Genomic DNA, 18,363 nt, shown 5'->3' with positions numbered 1-18,363 from the left:
GGAGCTTCCCTCCAACCCCCTTCCAGAAACCAAGGAAGGTCTTCTTGTCCAGCCTACCATGTGTACAGAGAACTGGCTTGCCTCTGGCCAGAGGTGCCTTCCCCAGAGGTGCCTTCCAGAGAAGGAAATTCTTTGAACTTCTTGGTGATGATAGGGGTATGGGGATGGAGCTGATGACGTGGGGGTCATGGCGGGGCCGGTGGTAGTGACAGAGCTCTGGGCCCTCCCTAACATTCCAGCAGCCCAGGGCAGCCCCAGCCAAGTGCCAAGCATAGCTCTGGGATGGGTGTGCATGTGAGCACCCAGAAAGCTCTGCTGTGGCCGTGGTGACCTTGGCCTTCTTACCATCTGGGCCCCACCCTCAGATCATGGTGCAGATGACTCCCTCTGCCCCGCCTTCACTACCCTTCGACGGAGCCCGCTCCGTGGGACTGGCTGCTCAGGAGGCCACGTTTCCTAGAAGGTTGTAACCAAAGCCCAGAGAAGGGAGACACTTGCCTGAGGTCACACAGCAAAGCTGGACAGGGTCGGACCCCAGGGCTCCAGACACTTAACCCTCTACCAGCCCCACTTGCTGCCCCTGCTGGGTCTCAGGGAGGTGGACAGGGGACCCGCTGTGGCCAAACCTCTCAGCAGATTCTGCCTGAGCCCCTACAGTGCGCTGGTGCCAGGAGAAGCCTGGAGTTTGTGGAGACTCGGTCCTGCCTACTGGAAGGTCACAGGCCTTGGGGAAGATCCAGGACACGCTCAGAAGAGGGGGAAATCAGGCGTGGACCGTGGAAAGGGGCATTCCTAGAGGAAGAGAGGATAAAAGCGAGGAATCAGGGAAGGACAGGGCAGAGCGTGGGCTGCTGGGAGGAGTGGGTGCCCATAGGGCTATTTCAGGGTCCTGTGCGTGGTGGGACCCAGCCACCCTGGAGGAAGAATGGGAGAGTACAGCTGGGGCCAGGGGCCAGGAGCCTTGAATGCCAGACCAAAGCCTCTGGGTCATATCTTGCAGGCCATAAGGTCCCAGGAGTTTTTTTAGCAGAGGACAGAACTGGCAGGGCGTGTCTTCCCAGAGGCCAGGGGTGTGTCTGACAGCTGGAACAGGCGGCTGGAAGCCTCTATGACTCCCCGGGTTACAGTGACCAAGTGGTCCCAGGAGCGTGGAGTCTTTTGCCCAGTGTGACTCTGTGCAGGGAAGTGGGGTTCTCGGTTGGGGTGGAAGGTGTGGGGACACCGGATGACTGTGACCAAGGATTTGTGAGTGTGCTGGCCGGGCCCAGCCTGCCGGTCCCCACCAGGGCCCCACCTCCTTCCCCATTCACACTCAGAGCTCCCACTCTGGTGTCCTTGCCTCTTAGGGACACCCTCTCCCTCCTGTTTTGCCACTTCGGGGAACCCCTTTTCCCCTACTCTGCCAGCCCCATGCCTGCTCATGTGTTTATTTATTTTTTTTAATGAAAACAATTTTTTTTTTAAATGGTGATAAAATACACATGAGTTGAAAGTTCCCACACGGCCTTCCCCGGGGCCGGGGGAGGGAAATTCTTTGAACTTGGGAGTCCAGGAGGATGATGGTGATGAAGTAGAGGGGAGGAGTCCCTGGCCTTCCCGCTGACACACTTCCCTTTCCAGGTCAGTCTCTGGGTCGGAGAGCAGACTGGAGGGTGTCTGGAGGGTGGGCATGGCCTGGGTCTGCACACAGGGTGGTGGCGTGGGGAGACAGGGGGAGACCGCAGCTCTACTGTCACCATGATACCAGCCCATCACCCTCTGCACCCCTCCCTGTGGTCCCTGATGCCGGACCTGGTGGCCTTGGATATCTCAGCTGTGTCCTCCGCCACCCCCCAGTGGGGTCCTAGAAGCCTGGTTCTTGATGCTCCCCCCCCCCCCCCCCCCGCCCCCTTCTGGAACAGGCTCCCCTGGTCAGCGGGAGGGCCCCTTTGGGGACTTTTTTTTTTTTTTTTTAAAGATTTTATTTATTTATTTGACGGAGAGACATCACAAGCAGATGGAGAAGCAGGCAGAGAGAGAGATAGAGGGAAGCAGGCTCCCCGCTGAGCAGAGAGCCCGATGTGGGACTCGATCCCAGGACCCCGAGATCATGACCTGAGCCGAAGGCAGCGGCTTAATCCACTGAGCCACCCAGGCGCCCTCTTCGGGACTTTTTTTGCATTGTCAGTGGGTGGGACTGGGGAAACTGAGGCATGGGGAAACATTCTGACTTGCCCAGACCACTCTAGAAACCTGCTTCCCTACTGCTGTCTAGGCCCGGAGCCCACACGGGGAAGCAGCCTGCCAGGCCCCTGCCCAGAAGGTAGGGCAGACCCTAGACTCAGGAGCGAGGCTGCCCACAGTTCATATCCCGGTCTGCTCACTCCTAGTGGCCACGGCGCCATCCTTATCTGTCAGTGGGGCAGGTGACAGTGTTGGGGCGCCCAGTAAGGCAAGCCCTCAAGTCAGGGCCAGGCTTGCGGTAGGGGCTCAGCAAAGAGCCCCTCTGTCTTTCTTTCCTGCCCTGAGCTATGAAGGGGATGACGGCTCAGGGGTGCAGAAGGGCCTGGAGAGAGAGAGAGGTTCCAGTCCTGGCTTGCCTCTGGGCTACTCTGAACCTTACTGTCTTCCTCGGTCTCCCGCTGAGAGGCGCCATGCTTAGGGGCTTTGAAGGCCACCCCCAGCTTTGTCCTCCCTCTTGAGGGTGGTGGAAGGGGCTTGTGTTAGGCTGCCCACAAGGAGAGCGTTGGAAGGGAACCAGGTGGGAGGCATGCCCTGGGCAGCAGGGTCAGGCCACACTGGGGCAGACACCCCAGAGGTCATGACGGGGGCTGTTCCCCGAGTCCAGGACCTCCCGTGGGGCATCTGGAGCCTCTCCCTTCTCCTGGGTGCAAAATGGACTGCCAACTCTTGTTCTGTGTAATTTTCCAAATAAAGTTCAGGGGGTGATGTCGCTAAGTCCTTAAATGTCCAGGGAGGCACCAGGAAAGAGAAGTGGTCAGGGACAGAGGCATCCCCTGCCCTGTCCTCGTGCGAGAGCACCGAAAGTCCCTTCCTGCTTTGGGGCTCAGGTTCCCCATCCACATGGGGTTCTTTACATGCTAGCCTTGGAGTCGGTGTGACCTCAGGGGACTCACCTCCCACTCCCAACTTCTCTTCTCCCCCCACCACCCCCGCCAGGAATGAGAGGTGTCTGTCAGACGGGGGCGGGACCCCACTCTGTGAGCAGGGACACCAAAGCTCAAAAGTCCCTCCCACTCCTTGCTCAAGCTTTCGGTGATTACCGGGGTCAAAAAAGGCCCTTGCAGGCAGCCTAGTCCATTTGATAGATGGGGAAACCGAGGTTCCCAGAATGAGGCGACCTGCCCAAGGCTCCAGCTCAGAGCCAGAGACAAGCCAAACCCCGGCCCAAGGTCCTCACTCCTCTCCCGGTCTCCCTAAGGCTTTTCTCCCCTCCGCCTCCAGGCAATGCCCCAGGGTCTAGAACTCAGGCGGCGGGTGGCGCAGAGGGCGCTCGCCTGCTGCCCCCGTGTGGCCACTTCGGGCGCTGCAGCCGGGACGTGGCGGTGCCTCCCGGTCCCCGTCTGGCAGGGCGGGGAGGGGGTTGTGCACTCCTCCGTGCGAAGCCTGGGGCGGCCACGGGGGGCACACTCAGAGAACACCGGCTGGCCGACCGAAGCCCTCGGGCCTCAGCCTGCGACCCTAGAAGTGCCCCAAACGGTTCACTTATAATAGGGAAACCCGGGACACTTCTGGGACGCGGTGTCACCCAAGCAGGTGGCCCTGAGCGTCGGTGAGCAGCGAGCTGGGGAGCAGTCCAGGCCACGGCTGCATTGCCTGCCGCCCGACACAGCAAGGCTGTGGGACTCGAGTGGGGGAGCCCGGCAGCTGCCCCTCACCCTCTCCTGCCTCCTCTCACTCAGGGAGAGACTGGGGGCCATGCAGCTTGAGGATGAAGTGAGGTGGTCTAGGCCTTGGCTCCCGGGGTTCCCCGGGCAGGTTTGGGGAGGAGTCCTCAGCCCAGGCAGGGACCCAGGATCTGTTGGATGGGGGCCACCGCCAGGGTTCTCCACCAGCAACTTGTCCGCAATTTGAAGAGCTCTTCTGAGACCTCTGTGCGTCCCAGACAGAGCCAGCATGGTCTGGTCAGCGGCTGCTGCAGGATATTCACCTGCTCTCCTGCTGTCGGTGTTATCTGAGCTGACCTGAATCATGAATTGAATGTTTGCGTCCCCAACCCCAGAGGTGGTATGGGCGGGGCGGGGGGGGGGGGGGGGGCTTGGGAAGGTGATTAGGTCATGAGGTTGGAACCTTCATGAACAGGATTAGTGTCCTTATAAAGGACACCCCAGAGAGCTCCCCCTGCCCTTTGGCTGTGCGAGGACACAGTGAGAAGATGGCCATCTAAGAACCAGGAAGCCGGCCTCACCAGATCCCCAGTCTGCTGGCGCCTTGATCTCGAATTTTCAGCCTCCGGAACTGTGAGAAATAAATATTTGATGTTGAAACCACCGAGTCTGTGGCATTCTTGTCCCAGCAGCCCAAACTGAGACACTGAGGTAGGCCTACCCTTGGGGAACTTGAAGCTTTGTGCGAGCAGAAGGAAGCTGAGCACTTGGCTGGGAGACACTGTGGACTGGGGGTGGGGGGTGGGGAGGGTGACTGCCGGGGAGAGCTCAGGCTTCCCACCCAGGCGCTGGGGCTCATGGGAATGGATGGAGCCTTGACTGCACAGCTGGGCGCTGACCATGGGCCAGTGCTGCCTTGTGCACGTGGCTCCCCTTTCTGTGAGCTTCTGGGGACAGACTGGGGTCTCTCTTGCGCCTGGCATGGGCTTGGCATTTGACAGGCTCCGGGTGAATTTTGAGCGAGTGGAGTGAACAAAGACACAGAGGAGGGACAGTTTGGTCTGTGGGTGACACAGAGACATCACCCTGGGGCTCCAAGATGCAGTGGACCTGCATGGTCAGGGGGAATCCCCTGGGAGTAGCTTCCAGAAGGACACAGAGGAACAGTACTGGGTTGGGTAGCTTCCAGAAGGACACAGAGGAATGGTTCTGGGTGTGGGGGTGGGTAGCATCCAGAAAGACACACAGGAACGGTCCTGGGTGTGGGTAGCTTCCAGAAGGACACAGAAGAAGAACAGTAATGGGTGTGGGGGCAGAGGAGAATAAGAAAAGAGGGAGACTTACTTTCCTGTTTGAATGTTTATATTATACATTACAAGGTGCATATATCCTAATGTGTTATAATTATCATGCATTGCCATGTGCCTACTCAATAAATGAGCGCAGAAGTAAATAATCACCTGGGGAGCTCCTTGAACATGTGGCCTCCTGGGCTGCAGCCCCAGAGGAGGGAAGCAGTAGGTCTGGGGGTGGCAGGGGACCAGGATGAGTTCCCCAGGTGATCCTGTCACAGGTGGCCCTGGACTACACTTTGGGAACAAAATCACCAGCTGGGTTCTCTTCCCACAGCCACCAGCCGGGCTCATTTGCATGGTCTTTTGCATATTTTTGCATGATTTCTCTGGTTCCAAAGGAAGCCTCCGTTAGCCCTTGTCCTCCTTTTTGCCTGGTCCTCAGGAAAGCGTCTCCCCTGCCCAGCTCGCCCTGCAGCACTTCCCCTAGCCCCAGACCTGCCTGCGTAAGCCCCTCCCTCTTCACCTCCAACCTCCTACCAGATATGCCATTCTTTGTACCCCATCTCCGCATTCACCAGGTTCCCCAGGGCCTGGCACACACACACATCACCTCCCCCAGGAGCCTTCCGCACCTCTCAGCTGACTGTCTGTTTCCAGGCCTGCTCTTCCATCCCCTCCACTAGACTCCCAGACACTCCTGCCCCCGCTTAGGAGTGTTTCCTATACTGACCCACTGTGCACCCAGGGCTGAGCCTCCACCATCCCATCTCGCCCAGAGACCCCATGAGACCAGACCCCATGGAGCCCATTATACAGATGAGAAAACTGAGCCTTTGGGAAATCACGTGACTCACCCGCCCATGGAGGCTCTTTCCGGATATCCCACCAACCTCCTAAAATGCCCTTGTGGCATTTTCTCCCAACTGATGTTAATGTTATTTGGGTTTTGTTTTGCTTTTTTGCTTTAATTGGGTTTTTTAAATTACCTACTGCAAAAACAGTCAAACAATCCAGAAATATATGAATATAAAATGAATTCCCTCCTTGTCCCTCCCCCCTCCAGGAACACTCTCTAGGCAGAGCCACTGTGAATGGTCTGAGGTCCTTTTCCATCCTCTTATAGCTTTACATGCAGACGTCATATGTACAAATATATGGACATAGCATTTTTATCGTAAGGCATACATGCAAAACAGAAACAAATTAAAGAATAATACAGACGCCCATAAAAAATTGCCAACACTTCTCAGAGGCCCATCCCTGTGTCCCTCTGCACCTGCAACCCCCTCTTTCTCTGATTCTCCTTGCAAATCAACCACATATATATGTATTCTTCAATACTAAATTTAGGATAAGGAATGCTAGGTCATCCTGTGTGTGATGTGGTCAACTTTATGAGGCAAAGTTAAGCTCTTTTCTGAGGAGATTGAACCAATTTTTACTCCTACCCGAAGCTGATGAGAGTTCGCACTGAGCCGTATCTGTGCCAAATGTGGAACTTTATGATTTTTGCCAAGCTAGTGGAAGTCAAATCCCAACTCAGTGTGGCTTTAATTTTTATTTCCCTGATTACTAATGATAAGCAAATATCTGTCTTATCTGTATCTTCTACATCCTTCGTGATCCTGTTCTCTTCTTGATATATCCGTCACTGAAAGAGTAGTGATAAAATCAGTAATTGTGATGGTAGATTTGTTAGTTTCTCCTTGTTTAGTACAATTTCTCCTTGTTAATTTCTCCTTTGTTTTGAGGTTATGTTACCAGGTGTGTGAGTTTAGACCTGTTATATCTTCTTGGAGTTATATATTCCTTCCTTGTCTCTAACAATGCTTTTGCCTTGAAGCCTCCTTTGTTATGAATACAGTGAAAAGTCTTTTGATTTTGGTCTTTTTCTGAAGAAGGATGATTTATTTGCCTCCAGATAAACTACTAGATGACCTTAGTGAGAGATGACTTGATCTTTTGTTTTATAAGTATTTACATTACAGAAACTTTACAACACATACAGAGGTACACAGTCATATCAAATGACCATCCAGGTACCCATCAACCTTCTTAGATACTCACCAAATCAAACTAACTCCCTTTGCTTGCCCATCCCATATTATTTTGAGGCAAATCCTGTATACATATAAATTAATCCCTAAACATTTGAAGATGGATCTATAAAAGAAAACAACTTAAACCCCCAAATCCCATTACCATCCTGTAACAGTTCCCTAACATCATCAAATATCTTTTTTTTCCAGTTTATTTGAGTCAAGATCTAAATAAAGCCCATCAGAGCATGTAACTGGTTAATTAAGTCTCAGTCTAGAGGTTCCTACTCTATTTCTTTTATTTATTTATTTATTTATTATTTTGTGATTTGTTGAAGAAATCAGGTCAATCTGGGAGCCTGGGTGGCTCAGTGGGTTAAAGTCTCTGCTTTCAGCTCTGGTCATGATCTTAGGGTCCTGGGACCAAGCCCAGCATGGGGCTCTCTGCTCTGCAGAGAGCCTGCTTCCCCTCCCCCCAAACCTGCCTGCCTCTCTGCCTACTTATGATCTCTGTCTGTCAAAAAAAAAAAAAAAAAAAAAAAAAAAGAGGAGTGCCTGGGTGGCTCAGTGGTTAAGCCTCTGCCTTTGGCTTGGGTCCTGATCCCAGGGTCCTGGGATCCAGCCCCATATCGGGCTCTCTGCTCAGTGGGGAGCCTGCTTCCTCCTCTCTCTCTCTGCCTGCTTCTCTGCCTACTTGTGATCTGTCAAATAAATAAATAGAATCTTTTAAAAAAGAATCAGGTCATTTGTTCTCATATAAACATATTTTGTTTGATGGGATTTTACAGGTAAGGTGTCTTATGTCCTTTACTCACTGTGAGCATTGGATGAGAATTCAACAAATATTCTCACAAATCCATAGTGAGCGCCCACTTTGTGCCCAGCCCCCTGCCTGTTCCTGAGGTATATTTCTCAGTTTCACATCAGACACATTCCTGGAGTTTACACTCAGACTTTAGTGTCTGCTGAATCCCTTAAGAGATTTGTTAAAATTCAGGGCTGCCAGAGGTCTAGGGTTGGGCCCAGAAATGGGCACTTTTTGTCCAGCTAGTCCAGAACTATCCTGCAGAAATATGTGATCTCCAACAACAACACATTTGGCAATTTCCATTGTCTAGTAATTATGTAAAAAATTAGAGAAACAAGTGAACTTTTCCTTACAGAAACTTTTAATTCTATATTTAAATTCTATATTTAATCTATAACATTAAAGTATATTTACTATATATTTAACATATCAATTAAAATATTTTAATTTATACTTTATTTAAACGGATACATCCAAAACATCATTTTTAACATGTAATCAATAACGAAGCATTGGGCACCTGGGTGGCTCAGTGGGTTAAGGCCTCTGCCTTCCGCTGGGGTTATGGTCCCGGGGGTCCTGGGATCCAGTCCCGCATCGGGCTCTCTGCTTGGCGGGGAGCCTGCTTCCTCCTCTCTCTCTGCCTACCTCTCTGCTACTTGTGATCTCTCTGTCAAACAAATAAATAAAATTAAATTTAAAAAAAACCACGAAGCATTACTAGAGATATTTCTCATTTTTTTAAAAGAATGAGACCTTATTTTTAAAGTAAGCCCTACACCCAAAGGAGGTCTTGAACTCAAGACTCCAAGATCAAGAGTCCACTGCTCTACCTACTGAACCAGCCAGGCGCCCTTTGTATGCTTTTTATCCATACTGAGTCTTGGAATCAGATGCGTGTGTTACATTTACAACCGACTCAACTCGGACAAGCCACGAGTCACGAGTCAAGGGCTCCTTGGGGGTCCTGGCTACTGTCATTGGACAACGCTGCCTGGGAGTCTGATCCAGATGGCCCCAGGGCCATCGTGGGAGGCGCGCTGGGCTTCCTAAATATGGGGACAAAGTCACACCTGGGCTCCAATGCCGCCTCCGTCCCACCCGCCCGTTCCTGGCTGCGTGACCTTGGAAGTGCCTTCACTTTCGGAGCATCACGGTCGAACGGGCCGTTGAGTTCCGCCCCGCGGTGGTGCAGGAGCTCCTGAGACCGTGTGCAGCCGCCAGCTGAGTGTTGGGGGGCAGGGAGGCGTGACGGGTGTGAGAAGGTTTGGGGGCGCAGAGAGGACAGCGCAGGACTCAATCCTCGGACACCTAGCGGGCGGGGGCCTGGGCTCCCCACGGGGTTGGGGTTTCTGTGCTCCGCGCGGCTGGACGCCCGCCGCCTGCAGTCCCCGAGGCCGCCACGGGGCGGCGGTGTGGGACAGGGACCCCGAGAACCGCACAGGGCGCCCCCCAACCCCGCCCCGGAGAAGTTTAGGCCCCCCGGAGCTGGTGTAGGGGGACGTAGTTGCCGAAGTGAGAATGACTTGTAACCGCTTATCCCGCGCGGACTTCCCTAGGAACGGAAGAATGGGATTCTTCTGGTCTCTTTTGCGGCAGGAGGGGAAACTGAGGCGAGAATTCCCTTCCTCCCCCATCTTTATCCAAACCCACCCACAGCTGCTGTGTGGAAGGAACTCCGGCTTTGACCAGCTGGGAGCCCGTTTTCTCAACTGGAAAACGGTGTTACCAGTGCCTCCCAGGGACTGGGAGCTCTGGGCATTATGGCTACAGAGAGGGCTTTGGCCAACTGTCCGGTGGTGAGCCAGATTCAGCCCGTGGACAGCGACTGAAAGGGGAACCTTGAAAGACGAGAATAAAATTAACTGCCATTAGCTGCTGCGGAATCCCGGCACGGCCTCCTAACCCGCCCACCGCCCAGGCTGGGGTCACTACTGCCCCCACCTTACAGATGAGATAGCCGAGCCTCAGGAACACGGTGTGGCTTGCCTCGGGTCACACAGCCCAGCAACGCCTGTCCCCGGACACCCGGACTCTGTGCTTCCATCTGGCTGAGGAGGGAGGGGGTGGACCTCCTGCCTGGCTTCCCTCTCCTGTCCCCAGTTCCTGGCTTCCGTCCTCCTGCTTTGTTCTCAGCCCCATCAGCCCCCCCCCCCCCCCCCCCCCCCCTGCCCCCCCCCCCCCCCCACCCCCCCCCCCCCCCCCCATCCTCAAGCTGCCCCTCCCCCACTAAGACTCACGCCCCTTCTTCCTCCCTCCATTCCTTCCTTCCTTCCTTCCTTCTGCAACTCAAGCCTGGCCATCAGAGGGGTCCCCAGACCTGGCCATAGCGGGGGGCTCAGGGTAAGCAAGTGACTCAGGCCTGGCCAAGGAGGGGGACTCTGCGGGAACTGCTGAGAGAGACTCCTTCCTGCCTAGAAGCGGAGCAGCTGTGAGCCTGGAGGACCCCACTGAGCCCCTGGGAATGGGATGCTCGGGGAGCTCAGCCTTCCCCCTGCCCCCACTGCCCAACCTCCCACCCATCTCCACCCGCTCCCTGTTGCCAATTCACCAGATGTGAGGAGTCAAGGGCCCCAAGAAGGGGGTTGATCCCAAGCCCCTGCCTCTGCCAGGAAGGGAATTCTCAGCTGCACTTCCACAGGCGCAGTTGGCCAGAGATGCACAGTTGGCCGGCAGCAGGCGCACGGGCTAGAAGCCCATCAGTGGCCTCTTCCATTTCCTCACTTAGCAAATGTCTCCCCAGCCCCTGCCCAGAGACCTGTTGTGAGGGCACAAGGCTTGGGCTCTGGAGACAGACCCCCAAGGGCCCCGATCCCAGGTTCTTCACTCCTTAGGATACAACCTTCTAAGTTACTGCTCGTCTCTCTGTTTCTTCTCTGTAAAATCCGGGGGAAGTCCCCTAGCCGCTCCAGAGACCAAGAACATTCTGCCTGATGATAGCCGAGCCCTCTTTCCTAAGGCTATGCCAAGCACGTGCCATCCCTCTGCTTGGATTTTCTTCCAGAGTGACCGTGGAGTGGTTCAGAGCACGGGCGCAGGCAGCCTGGTTTCCAATCCCAGCTGGAGACGGAAAAGGAAGGACAGGTGCCTCGCCCTGGGAGAGCCCTGGGAGAAGGTTCTGTGGGCTTGATTAGGAAGGTGAACGGCTGCACTCCCAATCTAGCCATCCTGGGTTCTTCCTCTTGCCCCCAGGGAGACCCTGTGCTCTCTCTGGAACGGAGCCGTGGAAACATGCAGGGGACCTCATCTGAATAAGGCGGTGGAGAATTTGGGGCCCCTGATGAGCATAATGGTCCTGGGTCCATGGAAGAGACAGCGTCCAAGGGGAACGGGGCCCCTCCCTTGGACCTGAGTCAGGAGGAGCAGGCAGCACAGCCTTGGTGGCCGGCCCTGGGTGCCCGGGACAGGGGACAGTTACCAGGAGGCAGGAGAGGCTCCAGGGCCCAGCGTGGTGGGGGGATGGAAGGATGGGGTGCTGGTGCCGGCCCTCAGCTGCCAGACACCTTTCACTGAGCTCTGGCCCCCCTCCGTGGAAGAGCTGGAAGCCAAACTGGGACTCTATGTTGGGGGCCTGAGGTGAGCTGGAGTCCTGTCCCTGCCAGACAGAAGAGGTTGCCTCCGTGTCTTCCAGGCCAGGCTGTCCCCATGTGGGAGTGGCGAGGTGTGGACCCTGACAGGGTTGGGGGCAGAGGGACACAGGCTGGCAAGCGCTTGAGGACAACAGCTGCCGAGGTAGGGGGTTGGTTAGTGATGGGGGATCTGGAGGCCTGATGCCACATTCATGGCCTCCCCCCAGGCCCCCAGCAGCCCTGTGCAGTAGGAGCCGGGGCTTCCCCTGTTTATAGAACAGGCCGAGGTTCAGAGACACTGAGTCACTCCTCCAAGGTCACTCAGCAGCAGTGGCAGAGCCAGGAATTCATCCTGGGTCGGCATGGTGCTGCGTGAGACTGCGCTCCCAACCACAGCTGTGTCCCTGAGCATGACCTCCGCAAGTAGAAGGCTCAGCCGATTCCTGACCTTCTGTGTGTGGGGCCCTCTGCAGGGGGCCCAGGCCCCAGAGGCAGGAAGCCACCATCATGCCCATTTCACAGACGAGCTGAGGCCAAGAAGGTTCAGGCCTGGCATGTTCCTAACTCTGTTGGCCATCCAAGTTAGCACACACCCACAGGTGGTTCCCCTTCCCTTCTGGGCCTCAGTCTCCCCATCTGTAATTCCAAGAGATGGGATCAGGTCCCAGAGGGCCTGCCCAGCCTGTCTGAGACCCAGCTCTGGGAGATGGGCAGAGGGCTGGCGGTGGGGACAGCCTCGACAGCAGAGGGAGGGTCCAGAGCCTGCCCTCCCTGCTCTACCTCCAGCAAACCCATTCTCCTGGTCTCCAACCGAGGCGCTCCCAGCCCCGAGGGAAGAGAAGGAATGCACGCCCTCACCCTTGTGAAACAGCAGCTGTTCTTACTATCCTGTTGTCCTTACCGAGGAGAGGGGAAACGCGTCGCCTACGACATGTCAGAGAGCAGGGGACACCACCGGCATCCTCAGGGAGGCTATGGCCTCCAGAAGCTGGCCCTTTCTGAGCCTGAGCCGAGGCCTGATTTCTTTTCCCCTGAGCCTGGGTTCTTGGCTGTCCTGGAGCAGCCCGCGAGGTCATCTGCAGCCTCCTCCTCCGCCACCCATTTCCGGCAGGCGCGGGGCCATACACAGCCTTGTCCGTCCTCTCCCTAGGTTTCCACCTTCGCTGCTCACCGTGCTCAGTTGCCCGTGTCCTCCCTCTCCTCCCCTGTCACGAGGAGACGGCCATCATTCCACCCCTCGCCTTTCCCCGTCATTAATCCGTCCCGCCGCCCACCCCCGCTGCGGCTCCTCCGGCAGCATCCCAGCCCTGCCTGTCTCATTTCTGAGCCCCGAAACCTCCCCTCCTGTTCCTGCTGCCCCAGCCCGCGTCCTCCAGAGCACCCCCCCACACACACACCCCAAAGGAGGCTCCAAGGCTGCACGGAGGCCAGACCCCCCTCGGGGCTGCCCTGCCGCCCCTGCTCTGGCCAACCAGCTTCGGTCCTGTCCGCTCCCCTCTCCAGCCCACGCAGGGCCGCCACACGCAGCTTCCTGACTGTGTCCTTCCGGTCACTCACTCCCCTGCTCCAAACCCGCCCAGGGCTCCCCCGCTGCCTGCGGGGGAAAGGCACCCCCCATCGTCATACACCTCTTTGCCAGCCCCAGTCTCCCGTCAGCCAGCTTGTGCTGTGGCTCAGGGGTCCTGCCCTCCATCCCTCACCACCCGGGCAGCACCCCCTGAACTTGTCCCACCTCTGAGGACTCACCCTTCCCCACCCCCCACGCGCCCGGTACCCCGACCAGGGGCTGCCTGGGAGGCTCGGGAGGAGGGGAGGACAGAGGGCCTCAGACAGGCAGGGAAAGGTCCTGGAGCTGGGAAGGGAGGGCAGGTAGCTGAGGCTCTGCTCTCCTTGGCGGGGATGGTTCCAGAAGTCTGAGGGGCAGGTGTTGGCCTCCAGACCCTCATTCTAAGTGGCCGCTTCCAGTGGAGGTGACCCGAGGGACCGGTGGTGGCAGAGGGTCAGGAGCCCCATTCCCGATTGGGCTCTGCAGCTGCCCCCTCTGTGATATCTTCCTGAGCCTGCCTTTCCCTGACCCATGAGGTTCTCAGGGGTCCCCTCTTGGCCTCCCACTGTGGGCATGAGGAGGGCTGGCAGTGGCCTCTGTCCAGCAGAGGCTCTGGCCGACCTGTCCCTCTGCCCTGCCACCCTCGGCCACAGTGAACAGTTATGGTGACTAAAACCCAGGAGTGCTTCTCGGGGTCCCAACCCGAAGTGGTATCGGCAGAGGTGGCCCATGGTCTCATGCTCGGATGAATAAATGAATGAATGAATGACACAGAAGCCCTTTGAAATCTGTAACAGCGATGATGATGTTTGGGCCGATGGCCAGGGTGCAGGCAAGTGCTTCTGCTTGGGGGTTCCAGCTGGGGCTGGTGTAGGGGCTTTTAGACCAGATGTGAGGCCGTCGGTGGGTTGGAGTAGGGATGGAGCCTCGAGGCAGGCAGTGCATGCGGGGTGGGATGAAGATTGACTCTGCCAGTTTTGCCAAGTACCAGTTGCGTCCTTCCCCACAACTTCCTGTCTTCTAGTGAAGGACATGGGAATAGAATCCTGGGTTGTCAGACATGTCCGGACCCTAGAGGTCATGAGGTCCAACCTCCTAACTTTGAAGATGGGGAAAAATGAGGTTCCGAGAAGGAAAGAGAAGACCCAGGATCACACAACAAATCAGAACCCATGCTCTTTGTCTAGCCTCCTGCTCCTCATTACACGGAGCCCTGAGCAATCTGATTTCCCTTTTTGCATGGCTGCCAGGAAGCTCAGAGGTCCGTTTTCCAACTGTGTCTGGAAGGGAACCTTTCTGGAAGGGAACGCACAGTTATTTGGGCCCACTGATGTGCCCCACATCATGCTGTGTCTGGTCCCATAGGAAATCTCATTTAGTCCACATGGCCTGTGAGAGAGATATGAATGACTCTTTTTTACAGATGAGGACACAGGTTCAGAGACAGAATCAACTTGCCCAAAGCCACAGAGCTTGTAGGAGGGAGAGGCAAAATTCAATGCTGAGACCCTTTGCCTCTCACATGCATGCTCTCTCCTCTCTAGTAACAGGCACATGCATGCCTCTCTCTGCCCTTGGCCGCTGGCCTAGCGCCATGGCTGTCCCCTCTGGCCAGCACTGCCCCTCGTCGGCCCTCACCCTCTCAGTAGGCAGCCCCCTGAGAAGACGTGGAAGGAGAGCTTGGTTTTGAAACTTCTCTCCTTTGCCATCCTTAGAACTCAGATTTACTTGTCCTTGCGGAAAGACTCCCTTGCTGGGGTTGCGTTCTGAGCCGGTCTGGCAAACGGAGCCCAGAATTCTGTTAGTCATTCATTGGAGCAAGCAGCCACCAGAAGAACAAGTACGACAACACAACCAAACAGACTGGACACAGATGCCGACCCCGGTATTGTGTATGGTGGAGAAGAGCTGGCGTTCATCGTGGTCCTGCGGCGGACGGGGGAGGCCAGCAGGGCTCATCAGAGGGCCGGCGTCCCGGGAGGGACCGAAGCTGGGTTTAATGCTCTCTAGGCTCTGTTTTAACGTTCTTCACTTTCTCTTTGAACTTGTGTTCTGTGAGTGAAGTCCAGCAGGACACAGTGGGACGCACAGGGCGCAGAGAAGGTAATCTGGAGAAAGGAAAGAGCTTTATACTGTGGGTGCCTTTAATGCACTGTTTCCCCAACTTTGGAATAAAGGACACATAATTTTCATATTGCCCGTGGTTGCTGCAAGTTAAGCAGCAGGTCCTGTGGGTACGATTGGGAAGGGCCCTGGGCTCGGGTTCAGGACAGTGAGGTTCAAGGTTACTCCCCTCTAGGCCCACCTGTGCAGGGTTGTCCTTCTGAGCGCTAGGATATTTTTAAAGATTTTATTTATTTTTGGGGGTGCTTGGGTGGCTGGCTCAGTGGGTTGAGCCTCTGCCTTTGGCTCAGGTCATGATCTCAGGGTCCTGGGATCGAGCCCCACATCGGGCTCTCTGCTCAGCGGGGAGCCTGCTTCCCCCCTTCTCTCTGTCTGCCTGCCTCTCTGCCTGCTTTTGATCTCTGTCTGTCAAATAAATAAATAAAGTCTAGAAAAAAAAGGATTTTATTTATTTTAGAGAGAGAGTGTGTGCATGCAGGGGGAGAGGGGAGAGGGAGAGGGACAAGCCATGTCTGTGCTGGAAAAGCATCCCATCATGGGACTCGATCCCAGGACCCGGAGATCAAGACCTGAGCCGAAAACCAAGAGTGGAACGCTGAACTGACTGAGCCACGCAGGCGCCCCCTGAGCGCTAGGATTTTATGAACAGTATGTAGTCATTAAAAATGGAAAATCTGTAGACTCCATCAATACCAAGAAAGTCAGACCCCCGTAAAAAAACCTTCGGGGAGAATAGCCAGACGCAGGAAGGAGCTGCATTCCCACCACGGCAGGTGATCTAACTGAGGACCGGCAAGGATGGGGCTAGAGTCTTGCCCGGTGAAACAGCTGAGTTACATTTGTAAGGAATAGGTTTTTCAGAAGCCGGCGGGAAGGAAACAAAGTCGATCCTACAGGAATTATGCCTGAAGGGTGGGATTTGAGGCGAGATGAGGGGGAGGTTTTCAGCTTCATTAGACCACACCCTCTAGCCCCCCCTGCCCCCACTTCTCTTCCTCTCTTTCTCCCACCTGATATCCCTTCCTTCCTTCCCTCCCTGCCGCCCACTACTCCCTCAGGCTGTGACTGAAGGGGGGGAAAGCTGGAGGGCCTGGCTGGGGAGGAGAGATGCGCCTGGGAAGATGGGGTGCGGCGAGGAAGGGCTCGCAGCCCCCCTTCAGCCAGCCCTGTCCCGTGACTGCAGGTTCCATGATACCCCAGCTTCCCCCACCCCAGATACAGTGAACCCCCCCGCCCCCATTTCAGCGCTGCCAGGAGCCCCAGTGCAGTGAGAGATCAGAGGAGCTGCCTGCCAGGGAGCAGTGGGGGCAGGCAGGTGGGAGGGCTCCGAAAGGGGAACAGGTGGGAGAGGGAAGGTGAGTCAGCACCGAGCAGAGCGAGCAAGGGTTTGCAAGCAGCCCGCTTGGCCTGGAAGCCTTCCTGCAGCTCCGAGCTGCCTCCTGGGCTCCTCGGGGCCCCTCCCCCGGGCCCGCCCCCGGGGCCCACGCCTGCCCTCCCCTCTCTGGCACCCCGGAAAGTCCTTGCTTTTCCAGCCCTGGTCCAAACTCGCCTCTCCCCGTGTCCTCCAAGTCGAGCCCATTTGTTGACCTCTAAGATAGGTTCTGGGTCGAAAATTCTGAGTCCGAGGGTGCCTAAGTCTGACTGAGGTCCTCTTTCGTGACCACTGGTCACCTGGGCGCCAAAGCATCTCTGGGAATGAAGTTGGCTGGGGAGGCCCCCCCCCGGGGGGGACCTGCAGGGCTGAACAGTGGGACATCTCCAGTGAGACCTGTGGGAGGTGAGACCCTGGCAGAGGGACACCAAAGGCCCCTCTGAGAGGGCTGGGCTCTTGTCTTGCTGAGTGGTCTTCCCAGGCTCTTGGGAGGGGCCCCAAAGGTCACAGGAGCGCTCAGAAATCCGGATGGGGGCAGCCCCTGCCCCTCACTTAGCCCCTGCCTGGGAGAGGGTGAGCAAAAGGGAAGTAGACCTCTGGCCTCTGGCCGTCCTCACCTTGGTTCGTGCCAGTCCCTTAGCTCCTGGGCCTCCACAAGGATTGAGACCACCGTCCTCGTCTGCCTGCCTCTTGGGACTCTGTCAGAGTTCAGTGAGTGACGGGCTGGGAAGGGTGTCCCATGAAGGGAGGCATTGGGAAGGTTATTGGTTGAGGCTGGCTTCCTTCTCCAGGACAGAGGCCTTAGTTTCTTGTTAAACCGTTAAAGCACAGCGGATACACCATGTTTTACCCAAATGGCAGCCACATTGCTGGTGCTGGTGAAACGTGATCATTCCCAACGCAGCTCACAGCAGCTCGTGGTGGATGAGCTCGCCTGCTGCTTCCCTGCGTTTCCTGAGGTAGTGGCACCTCATACCTAGAAGACTCCCGGGAACAGCGAGGGTTCCTGCTGCTCCCTCACACCTTGACTGGTGGGCGCACAGTTGGCAAGTAGACCAGACGTAGAGCTGGAAGGAGCTCTTGCACTGAAAGGCTCTGTGACAGACTGCCACGGAGGGCCACAATGCCACTACTGTGTGGACACCTTTTGCCACGTGACTTTTACCGTGCTCCCAAAAGCTGGAGTATGATTTCCCACCTCCTTTGAATCTGGGCTGGCCTGGTGAGCACTTTGGCCAAGAGACCGCGGTGGAAATGACGTTGTCCAAGTTCAAGGCTAGGCTCGAGAGATCTCGTAGCTTCTGCCTTCACCCTCTTAGGTCTGAAATGCCATGAAGGAATTTGGAGGAAGAGAGGCCCTGGCTGTTAGCCAGACGGACTATCTGACATGTGGGCAAGGCCCTCTTGGACCTCATAGCCGGGCCGAGCTGACATTCCCCAGCTGCTAGACTGAGCCCCAAGAAACCGGGCAAGGGAGCACTCAGTCCACCCACCGAAGCTTGAGAAAGAATAAGAACACAGGAGTGTCGTCTAGGTTTTGGGGTGGTTTGTTACAGAGCATAGATTAACCAAAGCCCAGAGAAAGGAAGGACTCACCCAAAGTCCCACCCAGAGGGACTTGGACAGAGACCAAGTCCGACTAGGACCAGGTTTCCCAGCTGCCCTCGAAAGCCCTTCCCACCAGCGTCATGAGGCCAGATTCACCTGCCCAGCCTGTGTAGATGTAAGCAGGCCCCCCCCCCCCCCCCCCCCCCCCCCCCCCCCCCCCCCCCCCCCCCCCGCG

This window comes from Mustela nigripes, chromosome 6 (assembly GCF_022355385.1).
Source record: "Mustela nigripes isolate SB6536 chromosome 6, MUSNIG.SB6536, whole genome shotgun sequence".
Taxonomy (NCBI): Eukaryota; Metazoa; Chordata; class Mammalia; order Carnivora; family Mustelidae; genus Mustela; species Mustela nigripes.
The sequence above is the reverse complement of the archived record's forward strand: the minus strand, read 5'-3'. Positions refer to the sequence as shown.